The 12,399-nt window shown below is 43.2% G+C and overlaps 1 protein-coding gene across 2 annotated transcripts in view; it reads right to left on the minus strand.

Annotated features, from left to right (window-relative positions):
- LOC126237282 (stress-activated protein kinase JNK) overlaps positions 1-12,399 on the minus strand; it is a 1,031,804-nt gene that overhangs the window by 861,978 nt on the left and 157,427 nt on the right. The window contains exon 3 of one of the 2 annotated variants that reach the window (XM_049947220.1): positions 8,938-8,984. The exons of the other annotated variant lie outside the window; for it this stretch is intronic. The gene's annotated coding sequence lies outside the window, so the exon portion shown is untranslated. The remainder of the gene's footprint in view (positions 1-8,937; positions 8,985-12,399) is intronic. 2 annotated transcript variants of the gene reach the window in all.

Below are 12,399 nucleotides of genomic sequence, written 5' to 3' on the forward strand. Positions count from 1 at the left end.
TTAAGCGGCTTCGTCGCCGGAAGCAAGCACCGGCCACAAAGCCGCCGGCAGCCGTCGCTGCAAATTACGTTACACGTCATGTGCGGCGCGCGTGCGGTGTGGTGAGGGGGCTGGGGTGGAGGTGTAGGTGACTGGGAGTGGGAGGGCCCGAGCGCAGCCCGCGAGACTGCATTGCGGCTCCGACAGCAGCAGCGCCAAGTGGGCGCACACTGCTGTGATTGAAACAGCTGCCTGCCATCCGGCCCGGGAAGGGACTCGGAAAGCTTCGCCTCGCACAGTGGCTGCGAGTCGGAACGCCTGCACAGCGCAGGGCGGAGTGCGGACTGGCTCGGGTGGCCGACCGCCTGCCGCCGCTGCACGCCATGCGGATGGCATGCTCCTCATTGATCGTTTGCTGACGTCACGCGCGCTACAGTTCCGCCTAGCGAGACTGCAACAGCACCGCCTTAAAGTGGACGGCTGCCGCGTTGTGCAAAGCCACGTTTAGGGGCCTTTGCTCGTGTATCACCCGCCCAGTTGATCATTCACATAAAAAAATTATAGATGGCAGGGATTGAAGAACATAATATGAAGGCCATAAAATATATACGACTGGAATGCACTTTTTGAAATTATAGAGGTAGCAGAAATAAAATACCGGAGCAATAAATTATCTACATGTACAGAAACACGACTTTTAGTTGAGAAGAAAGTGAGACAGCATTGTAGCCTCTCCTCGATGGTACAATGAGCAAGCAGTAAAAGGAACAAAGGAGAAATACGGAAAGAGAATGAGAAGAAATAAAAACTTTGCAGTCTGCCGATGACTGTCATTTTGTCAGAGATAGCAAACGACTTGCACGCAGAGGAGGCAGTTTTCGCTGAAACAGCCGATTTTCGGTTATTTCGATTATTTTCAACGTAGACACCTAGCTGTAAAAAACCGATCAAAATAACCGGTTTCTGAAATAACGGATTTCTGTTTTTATTCCTATACTTCCTGGAATAAACGTAGAAATCGAACAAGGATTGAACAATTTTGACTCCCTCTGTTTCAAGATACATAGAATCAAAATACCAAATCAAACAGGCAAATAACAGAAAACTTAGTCCGTCCATCGTTCGCTGCCTGTCACAAAAATTGATAAGTAGTTAAATATTACAAAAAATCACCAGTATTCTCCTACTGATTCTAATTTTTGGAACCTCTGCTCAAAAATCATGTTCTAATAGACATCACACCAATATTTGGGCACTTAGAAAATCAGTGCTAAGGGGAGAAAACTGAGGTTAAAGAACTCTTTAGTTTCTGTGTTAATCTGTTGGTTTTGAAGGGCTACAAGCAGATAATGACATATTACAAAGACACATTCAACAGATCAGCTACTTTCATTTTTTATTGTAATATGAATGAATTGTTAATACATTTTCTCATTATATGATGTCGCAAGATTTTGTGGCTCCTCCTGTTCTTAAACTTTTAAAGGAAATAAAGCACTGTACTTCAATGGCACCACTTTTCGTAAAATACTTCCAGTGCAATGGTACCATTATCTAATACAACTAATGCCTAACGACGACAACATGAAACTACCATATAGACCAGATTGGAAACGTCGCAAGCACGCCATGTACACGCATACCATCCAATAGTCCAGGTCACATGGTAACATACATCATCATCCCAGAAATGCTACATTTTTACGAATAAAAATTACTTGTTTTTAAAAAAAGGGTTTATTTAAGAACCAAAACTTTTAGCAGTGCTGTTATGGCTAACGGATATACCGACTTTTTCATATGGTTTTTAATAATTGTATCGGTTTTTCCCACCCCTTCTTGGAAGAGTAGTTGAACAGAATGAATAGTGTCTTGAAAATAGGTTGTAATATGACTACTGACAAAATGAAACAAGGTTAATGGAATGCAGTCGAAATGAATCAGGTAATGGTGACAGAACAACATTAGGAAATTGGACATTAAAAACAGTCGATGAGTTTTGCAATTTGGACAACAAAATAAATGACGATTGTCGAAGTAGAGACGATAAACATGCAGACTGGCAATACCAAGAGAAGCCTTACTGACAGAAGAATCAGTTACCAAACGAAAATAGTTCAAGTGTTAGGAAGTCTCTTCTGAAGGTAACTAACTCTGACAAGAAGCGAATAGGTGCTTTTGAAAGGTGGCGCTACAGAAGAATGCTGAAGACTAGATGGGTAGATTGGATAAAAATGAGAAGGAGCTAAAGGAACTGCTGAAAAACGAAATGTATGGGACAAATTGACTAAAAGTAGGGATCGGTTGGTGGAACACATCCTGAGGCATCAAGAAATCGTCAGTTTGGTAATGACGGGAAGTGTGGGGGTAAAAATTGTAGTGAGAGAACATAGGATGCACACAGTAAGTTGGCTCAGTACAGTTATTGGTTACGCAGAGACTAAATAGCTTGCACAGAATAGACTAGAATGGATATTTCCATCAAACTAGTCTTTGAACTGAAGACAACAACAACCACAACAAAAATAGTTCAAATGGCTCTGAGCACTATGGGACTTAACATCTATGGTCATCAGTCCCCTAGAACTTAGAACTACTTAAACCTAACTAATCTAAGGACAGCACACAACACCCAGCCATCACGAGGCAGAGAAAATCCCTGACCCCGCCGGGAATCGAACCCGGGAACCCGGGCGTGGGAAGCGAGAACGCTACCGCACGACCACGAGATGCGGGCAACAACCACAACAACATACTTTTTTATACACTTCGCTTAGTGAATTCTTTGTAATGACCTCACGTCCTATGGTTCGCGCTTGTTGGTCACTACCTTGATTGTTCCGAAATTTCATAAATGGAAGAAATACGAACTTCTCTCCCTCATCATTCACCCTGAGAGTAGCACTAGAAGTAAAAATGAACTAGGCCGAACACACAGCTGCAATCTGGCAGCGCACACCAACATTTTTCCACAATCTACAAAAATGTAAAACCTCTTCCTTTCGGACATGAAAAAGAAACTTGTACAAACGCTTGTACTTCCAATTGTTAATTACTGCGTTGTTATTCTGCAAGGTCTTCCACAGGAAAGGCGATGATTTTTGCTGCACAAAAACGAGTCATCAGAACTAACGGCATCAAAGCCAGAATCGAGAAACCAGCAGATCATAGACAGTCCAGACTCTGCAAAGAAGATGACTCTGCAGGAAGACTGATTATAAACAGGAGAACAATGCTATGACACAAATGATTCACTGGAACTTACGCCAAAATTACCATCCGCTGATGGCAAGGAACTACTGAAACCACACGCTAGGAAAAGTTGTCGCAAACGAACATACCACATTACTGTGGCACTTCAGAAGTCAGACAGATCGAACGTTGGAACACAATCTTAATGGGCACGTGAAAACCATTGTGATTGGGAAAGTATCCAAAATATACATGTGCCAACTACAAAAATACATTTTACTGGGATCTGCACGAATAATCCGCCGTTTCATCAAGCAATTCTAGATGCTTGCGAAGTTGTTTACTGTTGAAATAAAAACAACAGTAGTAGTAGAAGTAGTAGTAGTAGTACTAACATATTAGTAAGTATTGACATTCCAAATGACTTTAGATGTATGCAAATATTCAAAATGGTCCATATGGCTCTGAGCACTATGCGACTTAACTTCTGAGGTCATCAGTCGCCTAGAACTTAGAACTAATTAAACCTAACTAACCTAACGACATTACACACATCCATGCCCGAGGCAGGATTCGAACCTGCGACCGTAGCGGGCGCTCGGCTCCAGACTGTAGCGCCTAGAACCGCACGGCCACTCCGGCCGGCTACGCAAATATTACTTCGAACCGTCGTTTCACCTCTACTACAACTGGTATTACTATTATTTGTAATTTTATTTTTATTTGTTTTGCTAGCCGGACCACGATAAGAATATAACAATCGTCATATTTGTTGTCAGATTTTGTTTTACACATTTAAGACAAATGTTTTCCACCACTGAACTGTCTAATAGTTCAATGGTAGAAAAAGACGGCATTCATCTGACCATTTGGCACCAGTTGTTCGTCTCTCGTCTTGGAAAGTTCAAAACATCCATACAGATTTTCTCATTATGTCTCGGTTTATAATAAACTGGCGTGAAAAACTAAAGACGAAAGTAACTTTTGGCGTATAAGTCACTGCCAAGTAATGTCTCTCACTGCAACTTGGGCGCTACGTAGAAAGAAGTGCTACAGTACTGTACAGAAGCTGATAGAAACACGCAATGAGACGAACAGAAATGGCACTTTTATTCAAAGACAATAATGACACTGAAGTCACCGCGATTTCTGATGGTTCCCTGGGCATTACAGAAGGCGGGATATGGTTCTTGATAGGGTGTGCGGTTACCATGGACGGCAACTTGGTTTTGTTTTGCTTTAGGGCGCACAAAACAACTGGAGTCATACGCGGCCAAGTCAAAACTAGAGAACACGAAGACAGAGAGGAATTAAAAAACTACTTATCGTCAGCCCAACTGACATAGTAGAAGAGAGCTAAGAACAGACACGTGGAAAAAGGGCTAAGGAGGACAGGAAACGGAGGTCCAACACTAAAAATTAAATGGCCTTCGCCATATTGCTTTGGCGGATAAAAGTAAAACGCGGCCGACAGCCCGCGTGTCATTTGCTAAAACGGTCGACAAATCAGATGAACGGCAAAGCATGCTCTGCCACGTGCTCCTACGCTGTCCACAAGGTTGGTAAGCAGTTGTAGTCGTAAGGCGTTCCATCCCTCCACCAGCGCGGCTGCCAGGATCTCCCCAACGCATCTCACACGTGCTCGAAGGGCTTCGAATCGAGGAAACAGACAGGCAGTCCTCTCGTTGCAAGAGCTCTCCTACCTGCGCTATTCGATGTGGTCGCGCATTGTCATCCATAAAAATGAAGTCAGGGCAGAATTCACCCCTGAAAACACGCACATGGGGGAGACGTCAAGTGCCACAATAACGTTGACCTTGAGTGTACTGTGTTAAAAAAAAAATGGTTCAAATGGCTCTGAGCACTATGGGACTTAACTTCTGGGGTCATCAGTCCCCTAGAACTTGCAACTACTTAAACCCAACTAACCGAAGGACATCACACACATCCATGCCCGAGGCAGGATTCGAACCTGCGACCGTAGCGGTCGCGCTGTTCCAGGCTGTAGTGCCTAGAAGCGCTCGGCCACTCCGGCCGGCAACTGTATTCAAAGATTTGGAGGTCAGCAAGACCATGCATGGTTTTAGAAAGCATCGCTTCTGCGAACCTCTGCTTGCCGTTCTCTCACGGATGAGGGCCATAGGCGATTCCTTACTTCTAGATTTCTGGAAAGCGTTTGACACGGTACTCCATTGCAGGTTGTTACAGAAGGCACGACCATATGGAATAGGGTCACAGATATGTGAGTGCCTCGAAGACTTCTGAAGTTATAGAACCCAGCACGTTGTCCTCGACGGCGAATGTTCATCAGAGACAAGGGTGTCATCAGGAGTGAACACGGAAGTGTGACAGGACCGCTGTTATTGTCCATATACGTAAATGATTCGACAGACAGGGTGGGCAGCAATCTGTGGTCGTTTACCGATGATGCTTTGGTGTACAGTAATGTGTTGTCGTTGAATAACTGTAGGAGGATACACGACGAATTAGACAAAATTTCTAGTTGGTCTGATGAATGTAGAAAAATGTAAGTTAGTGCGGGTGAGTAGGAAAAACAAACACGTAATGTTGGGATACAGCATTAGTAGCGTCCTGCTTGACAAAGTCACGTCGTTTAGATATCTGGGCGTAATGCTGCAAACCGATATGAAATGGAAAGAGCATATGATGAGGATTGTAGTGCGAAATACGAATGGTCGACTTCGGTTTACTGGGAGAATTCTAGGTAAGTGAGGTTTATCTGGAAAGGAGAACGCTTATACGGCGCTACTGCGACCCGTTATTGAGTACTGCTCGAGTGTTGGGGTCCGTACAGGGCAGGGTCAAAAAGTCATCGAAGCAATTCTGAGGCGGGTTGCTAGATTTGTAACTGGAAGGTTGGCTCTGAGCACTGTGGGACTTAACTTCTGAGGTCATCAGACCCCTAGAACTTAGAACTACTTAAACCTAACTAACCTAAGGACATCATCACACACATCCATGTCCGAGGCAGGATTCGAACCTGCGACCGCAGCGGTCGCGCAGCTCCAGACTGTAGCGCCTAGAACCGCTCGGCCACTTCAGCCAGCCGTTACTGGAAGGTTTGAACAACACGCAAGTGTTACGGAGATGCTTCGGGAACTCAAATGGGAATCCCTGGAGGGAGGGCGACATTCTTTTCGAGGAACATCAGTGAGAAAATTTATTAGAGAACCGACATTTGAAGTTGACTGCACAACAGTTCTGCTGCCTCCAACATACATTGCGCTTACGGACCACGAATATGGGATACGAGAAGTTAGCGCAAATACGGATGCCTATAGACAGTAGTTTTCCCCTCGTTCTATTTGCGTGTGAAACTGGAAAGGAAATGACTAGTAGTGGTACGGGATACCCTCCGCTATGCGCCGTAAAATGGATTGCGGGGTATCGACGTAGATGTAGATGCAACATTATGCCTTCCCACACCGTAATACCTCGACCACCAGAAAGTTCATGATCACGATGTTCCTGCGTGCATTATGTGTTCACACATCTCGCCGTATGAGGCTATGTCCATTATCTCTATTCAGACTAAATCTGCTCTCAACTGAGAAGAGCACACGATCCCACTAGTGGTTGGTCCAGTGCTTATGCTTTTGGCACCGTCGCAAACGATTCCGCCTACGTGTGGGTGCCAACGCAACACAATGTATTGGTCATCGGACAATGAGGTCACCCCAACACATTCGCCCTGCCACTGTGGAACCAGAGATTGCATGCCTTGCAGTCTTGTTAATGTGGTTAAAATTGCAAGCACTATTTGACGTGTGTCCCTTCTTGCCTGTTGCATAACGCAGCGGTCGTCTGCTGCTGTAGCTGACCGTAGTCGAACGCCTCCTCTCCTTTCGGCAGCAGTGCCTATGGTTCGGAACGCTTCGCATGCACGCGAAACAGCATTGTGAGGAATACCAAGCTCCTCGGCTACACTCGTCCCCCTTCCAGTTCGCGATGATTCTTCCCCGTGTGAAGTCATCCAAATATGGCCTACGGACCACGATGTAATGAAGAATACCACCACAGTGCACCGTAGCTGCTTGCTGATTTACAGGCACTGTCTGGCGTTGCGGGCGAGCCCCATTTGGCGCTATACAACGGTTGACCTAACGTCATGTGACGCGCAGGTTTCTATGCACGAGTGGAAGACCTGCGTCATCATGTTCCCGCACTTTCATTCATTTCCACCTAGTTGTTAATATATTACATTACCTATCTCGTCCTTATGTTTTACAGAGCAGTGTGCTATGAAGAACTGTAAAATATAAAGCGAGTTCTAGCGAGGGAGGTCACCCCAACTCTATCTTAGCCCTTACGGAGATGTGTAAGTTCTGCCACCCACCGAGATCCTTCATCTACAAAACCTGGCGCTCTGTTGTAGTACGTCCTGCATTTATCTGTAATCGAAGCGGAAATGTGAAGTTTCAATCGAGTGATAACAGCGGAAAGGGGTAATATGCATATTTGACGAAAGCAACCTGTGAATATAGTGCATCATTTTCGGTGTACCCTAGGGTCTACTATGCGACTAAGCCCTATTCACAGCTTCTAGAATATTTTTCGTGGTGTGGCTGCGCATCTCTTCCAAAAATATGAGTAATTACGTTTTAAAGTAGTCTCTTTTTGAAGCGACTGTACAATAACAACAGCCATCTGCAATGTTTCCGAGCACACAAAGTGTCCAGCTAGTTTCACGTGCGTGCTGTGAAACCTCTATTCTAGCAACATATCACTTTCAGGAAGGCACAGCTACTGTTAATAGGAGAATATCATCGCAACTCTCAAAATAAAAAAAGGCCGAAAAATTTATTGTATTTAATAAATCAACTATGATGCATTCAGCAGCAATTGCTTCAACAAAATTTCAACATAAAAGAAAGAAGATAGTTGTCCCAGGAAGACTCTTGTCTATTTTGGAGAGAAACTCGTTACAGCCTGCAAATTATCTCATCTCTGGCTTCCATTTTTCCTTTTACTTGCCATATCATGTGCTGAATGACAACAGGCGCAAAGATAATAGAACAATCGACTGAACGAAGCGTAAATACAATTGGCGCTGACCAGATGATTTTCTTCGAGCTTTACTTCATAAAATTTCTAATTGTACGCCTCCAGAATCCCTTCTTGTAATGTTTAGTGTTGTATCGGTCGGCAGACCACAAGAATAAATCGCCATAAGCGCACGCAACACTGGAGCAAAAGGAATCGATCGTTCTCGCAAACATCTCCCAGAAAAAAACGCCCGGAAAGGTATACGAGCTATAGTAACAGGTTTCAACAGTCTAGCAAATATACTTCGGTGATTTCACTCGGTGTTCAGGGTAATGTGTTGGGTACCCCACGATTAGCGAAAGTTATATCTAAGAATTGTATTTTTAGCAACAAATAAATTTAATTTGAAGTAACATCTATTTGTTTCTTTTCTTAACCTAGGTTGATTCCTTTCACCCTACACATTCTGAAAGTGATTCTGCAGGTTGCCTATTTTACTCTCCCTCTCTGTACGAAAACTGTTGGAATGTTCATCGGTGTCACATGCTTATGGCATATTGCACACCGTTTGCCTTTTATGGCATACAACTAGAAAGATACAAGTTTAATAAAATTATCATTATATTATATTTCTCTGTAAAAAATGGAAATAATAAAAAAATAAATCGTAGCAGTGTGTCATTCAATTAATACAAACAGAAGAGACAAAAAAGGTAGCACGTAAAAGTTTTCACGAGGCAAATCTGACTGCAGTCCTACCTACGTAATGAGGAGTATCCTTGATAGGCAGCAAAATCAGGTCATACCTGCAAAAGAGAAGAGACATTTGATTTTAGTTCGATTCGGTTGAGTTAATAAGGGACAAGGTAACTTAAGAAAACATCGGTAAAGTAAGCAGATATGTTTCCATCGTAAAACTAGCTAGATGTTGCTGTATATTTGCTTAAGTAATAAGAGGTCTTAATGATCGATGATGAATATTTAGTGCGTAACCTAGTGAGAAATGAATATCAAATGGTTAAAATGGCTCTGAGCACTATGGGACTTAACATCTATGGTCATCAGTCCCCTAGAACTTAGAACTACTTAAACCTAACTAACCTAAGGACAGCACACAACACCCAGCCATCACGAGGCAGAGAAAATCCCTGACCCCGCCGGGAATCGAACCCAGGCGTGGGAAGCGAGAACGCTACCGCAGAAATGAATATCAGTTAACTCTTATAACACATGCATTATTATGTCGGTAGGTATTCAGTATTGCATATGAATGATTATTTGATTTTTCACATCGTTGTCACAGTTTCGATAGAGTCAGCTCTCTGTTGACTCTCATGTTTCAGCTCTTTGGCCCAACCTTGACGTCCATATAGACACGCGTTCTACCGATATACGCTGCATACGGTTCATTTAGGATAAGAAACTCTCTTCGCCATTAACTAGTCGCAGAAAATAAGTCAATAATAATATTAAGCCGTCATCGAGTTTCCCAATTATTTGGATACAAGCTGCAAGGAGTACGACATTAATAGCATGCAATAACTTAATTCTCATTATTCAAATTAGTTTACGTTTGTACGAACACAATGTTTCATTTCCTATAGCCATAACGGGGAACGTTTCGTAAGCGTACACACTAACAATCATCTTATGCCACCACTATCAAGTTTTAACACCTTCACAGTAGCTCCAGGACAGTGTTAAGACAGGAACGGAAACTGCCGTGATTTGTTAAAGATACACGCCTGCCTCCGGACCTGCAACGAAAGGGAATTCTCATTCCGGACCTTTCGAAAGCAATCCAATGTCTTGCCTACTGCGACACCTCGATCAGTGTACTGCCGGTATGTTCACCAAATGTCGGTAAATTATACAGAAGGTATAACAACTTGTGAGGATGCTCTTATTTCGGGCCCAATATATGTCATTTTTATATTATATTTCTACGCTTTGTGTAATATAGGTAAGTTGATAACAAAAACTGGCTCTGAGCACTATGGGACTTAACTTCTGAGGTCATCAGTCCCCTAGAAATTAGAACTACTTAAACCTAACTAACCTAAGGACATCACACACATCCATGCCCGAGGCAGGATTCGAACCTGCGACCGTAGCAGTCACGCGGTTCCGCTTTGAAGTGCCTAGAACCGCACGGCCACCGCAGCCGTCAAGTTGATATCGTGAGCGGTAAAATACAGAGCGCTTCTGTTACGCATTGGGAGGCAATACCCACGGTCGGCGGGCAGATAGCGGGTATGGTCGCTCCATGCGTCTCTGGAAGTACGCTGGTGGCGTGAGGAACCGAACGATAGGTGAGAGCGCATCTATTCCAGGGACTACCCGATATTTACGCGCGAAACGACAACTTCTCTTGTATCAAATAATAATTTTAGAACCCACTCCTAAAATAATAAACGCTAGGTGCAATCTAAGACTTTTTAATGCTTCTTTACTATTATTACACTATGTGGCAAACTAATTGCAACAAAACAAATGAGGGTGAATGCGTTACGGGAGAAGTACGAATCCTTCAGATGTCGCACGGAGTTTGCTAGTGATTCTTGTTTGGCGCCAAGTACGTCTGTCAGCCTTATTATGTACATCTGATCTGCTCGGTTTTGCCAATAAGAGCACCATAACGGAATTCCGAACTATTATCTGAAACAGAGTCTGCTATCTGCACTTCTAGTCAAAGCCACAAAATCAGTTTTCTTGCTCAAAACGATTCCAGTGCAGTGCAGTGCTATACCTGCTGTGGGAGACGACATCGACGTAGGAGGAAGTCCTACGCATCGATTTGCAAACGTAATCCAAGAAATCTTTCTCTTTTTTCTTGCAGCCTCGGATGAAAGGCCAAGCTCTTTAAAATATGTACAGCTCCTAGGAAATCTTATACGAATTCCTGGCTCTGGGATCTTTCCGCGAGATAAACGTTGGAGGAAGCAATGTATTTGTTGACTCTTCTAGGAAAGTACGTTCTCGCAATTTTAACAGCAAACACCACCGTGATCAGAACGGCTCTCTTGGAGTGTCTGCCATTAGAGTTGATCATTTACGCGACGCTTTCATTCTTACTAAATGAACCTGTAACGAAACGCGGTGCTCAACTTTGGGTCTTTTCTATTTCATTTATCAACCCAATTTGGTACTGATCTTATACCGACGATCAGTGTTCAAGTATTCGTCGATTGCGTGTTTTGTAAGCCACCTCCTTTGTTCTTCCAAGAAAACATCGATGTTGTGCGCATCACGATTATTAGAGGTTTGGCATGTTACTTACAGTGACATACGCGCCTCTTCAGGCATAATGAAACTGTAGTATATGCGGTGTTGGATTGAATATTTATCTGTCAAAAACATGTGTTTCGCACAACTGGGTCGAAGCTAAACACGGGTTAAGTGTTATAAGGAAACGCCCGAAAAAAACTGACGGACGAAATGCAAAATCTGTATACTACACCGTACAAGTACACGAAACGGATATATTCGTACGAGCCGGAAACTAAGCATCAGTCAACTGTTTGGGTATTCCAACATTAACCGATACCAACAGAAGTGGTTCGTTGGTGAAGAACGCCCAAAAAATGATTGCTTCTTTCACTGGTTACACTCAACATGTCGCGATAACTGTTTTACGGGATCGAAGAACAGTTAACGTTGGACGGTGTACAACAGTCGGTTTGCCACAAGTCATCTATGAAATCGGGAAAACAAATTCCAATATCACATAATTCATCATAATTTATGACAGTGCCAGGTGTCACAAATTACATTAACTATTCACTATTTGACGGAGAAAACTCTCTAATTATGCCCATATTCACCAGATTTATCGCCTAATAACTTTTTTCGTTCCTTTACGTACGCCTCATGAAGTGGCTGAGTCCTTCCAAAGCAATGTTTTTGAGATGTCGACATTAGAGTTTCCAGAACTGGTTCCAATACATGCAAATGTGTATGAACTGTAAACGCGAATATTTTGAGGAACAATTAAAAGATTTGTACCAAAAAATGTTTTTCTTTCACTGTTGTTATAACAACTTATTAGGAGACGCTACAGGTTCTGTAACTACTGGCAAGACACTATACAAAGTTCGTGGGCAAACTAAATCAGCTACAGGCAACAGCGGAAGAATACTAAACTTACGAACGTAAGAGAAGACGGCATTAATGAACAAGAAAACTGCCACGATTAAGACTGCCGACAGAAAATGTGTCCAC

The sequence above is a fragment of the Schistocerca nitens genome, chromosome 2, assembly GCF_023898315.1.
Source record: "Schistocerca nitens isolate TAMUIC-IGC-003100 chromosome 2, iqSchNite1.1, whole genome shotgun sequence".
Taxonomy (NCBI): Eukaryota; Metazoa; Arthropoda; class Insecta; order Orthoptera; family Acrididae; genus Schistocerca; species Schistocerca nitens.